We start from the raw sequence: 3,990 nt of genomic DNA, 5'->3' as shown, positions 1-3,990 counted from the left end.
GGCCTTATTTTAGACATAATTCCCCGAAGATTGCGAGTTCAAACGGTCACACTGTCACATCTTATACATAATCAGCCATTGTGCTTTGGAAACCTTCCCTGTGTGTTTTAGATGTTTAAGAGCATCAACACACCTGTCTGAAATGATCAGCTCATTAGTTTGTGTCCTAGGTTAATATGCCACTGTGTACTCTGGCATTATGCTTATTTTGGGATTGGAGACACAAAATCAAAGATATTTTAATTTAAAAGATTTAAATAATTAACAGTTCGTATGGTTATGATTATAGACCATGTATTTATAATTTTATAAATACTTATTTGGCTTACCTATTTTACTTAACTATCTTATAAGTGCTGTTTTCTTCACCTCTTTTAGCTTGATGTGTGCAAGTGAGCTACAAAACAGGCCAGCCTGTTCAATATTGATGTTACTCTTTCATCTTGATCTTTAGTTTTCATAGTGGATTTTGGAGTGTCACTTTGACCCATTCACACTTATTAAAGATTATGCCATCATTATGTTATGTTATATTTTTGATTTCGGCCACAGACACAATGTCGCTGAGCACTTGTACTGTGGATTCTTCAAGACAAGTGATAAGTTAAAAAAATGGGAACATTTGTATTTTTTTAGGGACACCTGTGTTTTTAGTGACACCTGTGACACCTGTCTATAGCCTCATTTGATCCTAAATAGTTGTTACACCTTACTTGCTTTTGGATCATTACAAAAAATAATGCAAAATGATTATCTTAATCCTGCAAAATACAAGTCAACAGCTCCATCTTCTGGCAAGTCAGCAGAGCATTTCATGAATAACTGTGGCAGTTTAAGTGTGCAGATAATGTAGCTCTACACTGAACAATAATTGTTGCATGGCACAGGCTGCTATAATAAGGGTGTTTTTTGCAGGCATCTGTCATCCAAGTGGACCACCAAAAACACCTGCCTCATTTAGTTTGGTTGAATCACACTAGTGTTGGTTTTCCCCCCCTTGGTGCGGTTCTTTTGGGCAGATTTGAATGCAGAAATCCCACTCAGATGCCCAGGAGTATGAGGGTTAATCAAACACCTACTTTTATTTTTGTTCTGGAGTTTTCAACATGTCTTTATTGTCTCTTGTCATTTCACATCAGTGTGAAAAATAAATTGTGAATGTCTTTATTATCATATGTCACTTCACAACAAATCACTATGCTATGTGACATTAAATAAATGACTAATTCTGATAATTATTAATAATAATAATCTAATAAAACTGATTTAAAATTGCAACCCATTACATTTTACATAATTTGTGAAACTTTCCCTGTCCTATGATTACATGCTTCTCTGGAAATGTGACTGCAATGATCTGATGAACTGGAGATAATCCTGTCTTGTCAAATAATATATTTTTTTTACTTCTCGCAACAGGACGTCATAGTGCTTTAAGTAATTCTAAAGCTACGTCATACAGGGATCACATATGAATGACACTAAACTGAAATGATTAAAACAACTTTGTAAAAGGGCCAAGATCTTTTTGTGTGAAACACAATTACAGTTCACAGCTGATGTTTTTCTATACTTGATGGGAAAGTGTGGCTGTTCGGGGGCAGCAGGCCTGTAATTTCTGTTTGCAACAAAATGGACACAAATCACAGAGATGATGCTTTGACCAAACATAGTGACATGAATACTGCTCTTTTTTGTGTTGGGTTGAAATGTTTCCTATCACCAAGAAAAAAAAGGTTCTCTAGGAAAAAAAGACTTCATAGGTGTCATACACATGTGACTTTAAAGCTTGAATTATACTGGGTAATAACCTAGAAACAGTATATGGTGCTTATGACTCTTTTCTTTTTCTTTAATTTCTTTAAATGCAGCAGCATCAGAGAGGAAAAATACACAACAAGATAAAGCTGAAGCACAGGTCTTTCAATTGTTGATCATACACAATTTGGACTTTAAGACAGGAAAGCATATCTTCACTTTTTGTATTTTATAATTCACTCACTGAACAGCAAGAACACATTCATTCCTTTAATTCTTAGACCAATTCTGATCTCAGTCCCTCCACAGCCTCTCTACAGCATGTTGGTCTCACAGGAGCCAGGCTGCAGTATCTGAAGAGTTACAATGAGTTTAACTACTTTTCTAAACCAGGGGTAAAGGAAAGCATAGATGACAGGGTTTAGACAAGAGTTACAATAGAACACAAAGAAAACATAGGATGCAGATGAAGCATTGACCCAGTTGTCACCTGCAAGAGAGACCACGAAATATGGGCAGAAACATATCAGAAACACAACTACAAGAACACCAAGATTTCTGGCTGCTTTCAGCTCTGATTTCTTGGCCTTTGGAGTCACTGAAAGCTGGAGTGTGACAGCTGTAATGTGAGAGCGCATGGCACGAGCCTGAGACAACAGCCACGGCAAATACTCTCAGATATAGAGCTATGATGACAGTAACTGGAAGAAAAAAGGTAAAAACAACATCTACAACTTCTAAGACATAGTCAATGACCAACACACATTCTCCGTAGCAGGAATTATACCTCCCTGGTTGAGTCAGGTCATCCTTCACATAGAGAAAGCTGTAGGAAACAGAACAGAGCCAACACAGACAAACACAGAGTTTAACTCTGTTGACAGTGATTCTGGTGGTGTAATGCAGAGGGTCACAAATAGCCACATAACGGTCAAATGATATGAGCATTATGTCACCTACTGAGGTTACGGTAATGATGCCTGAAAGATAATTATAAAGAAAACACACAAAGTCACCAAGAAACCAGCAGGATGTTTTTCGGAGGATTTCTCCTGGCATCACCATGAGGCCCACTAGAAGGTCTGAGACAGCCAGAGAGAGGAGGAGGATGTTGGTGGGTGTGTGGAGCTGCCTGGAGGGAAAGAGAAAAGCACCATTAAACCAACAAGACCTCATATCTAAATGTTAGTTAGTTCTTTTTTGAAACAATCGACACAATCATTCCAAAAACACTCATGAGTTTTTTTTCTTATCTCTCATGTCAACAGGCCTTATTCTGAGCAGTCAGTTTGATTATCACAATATGAGAAGAAAAGGTGTTACATTACTAATAACATCATAAATGGCTCCTTCAAGAATCTCACTAAGCCATGACATTGAGACATCAAGCCAGCATGCACAATACCAGGACCCTGAAACTGACACAAAGGGTTCATATATCTAAAACTTAAATTATTGAGACAATGATCTTTGCCTGAAGTGGGAGACTGAGATGATGACAAGCAGGTTGAGAGCTACAGTGAGCAGAGAGATGGAGGAAAGCAAAATGTGAATGAGCATCACTTCAAACCAAGGAGGTGTCAGCTTCCTGCAGGAGGTGTTGAAGAGTTGTGGAAAGCAGAGCTCTGCTCCATCCTGTGTCTCCATCATCAGTGGGAGGATGAGAGAGGCCTCAGCTCTCTGCTTCAGAATCTGTCATACAACTGATTTATCTCTTTCTACCCTTGTCTCCACCTCTCTTTTTTTTTTTTTTTTTTTTTTTTTTTTTTTTTTTTTTTTTTCTCTAAGGACTTTTCTTGCACTACACATCACGTCATCTTCTACACTTTCTCTGTTAGTCCACAAGTCTTTCCATAATCATTATTCTTTTCAAACAGTGTTCTGCCTTTCTTTCAATATCCTGTCACCCCCAGATTCCAGACTTCCAGATCTCGACCCAGCTGAACACATGCAACAGCGCGGCCTGGAGCAGGTATAAGCACTTTAATCCTTAGACAATTGGGCAGCAGGTCAGGGATTCAGTGTGTTTCAAACTTACCAAACCCTTAAGTCTTCAACAGCTTCCTAGTAATAGCCCCATGCGTTGTCTTTTTTGGTGTAAGTTTATGTCATATCTCCCGAGCGCAATAAAACATGCTCATGAGCAAATTATATAATTTCAACAATCGAGAGTTGTACAGGCAAGATGCGAGCGAGAAACAAAACATAGGGAGAGGGAAAGAATGGCATATT

General features: G+C 38.2%; 1 pseudogene; it reads right to left on the bottom strand.

Annotated features, from left to right (window-relative positions):
* Nucleotides 1-2,108: 2,108 nt before the first annotated feature.
* On the bottom strand, nucleotides 2,109-3,449 carry LOC120547101 (annotated as a pseudogene).
* Between the last annotated feature and the right edge of the window lie 541 nt (nucleotides 3,450-3,990).

Source organism: Perca fluviatilis, chromosome 18 (genome assembly GCF_010015445.1).
Source record: "Perca fluviatilis chromosome 18, GENO_Pfluv_1.0, whole genome shotgun sequence".
In the NCBI taxonomy this organism is placed as follows: Eukaryota; Metazoa; Chordata; class Actinopteri; order Perciformes; family Percidae; genus Perca; species Perca fluviatilis.
The sequence above is the reverse complement of the archived record's forward strand: the minus strand, read 5'-3'. Positions and strand labels throughout refer to the sequence as shown.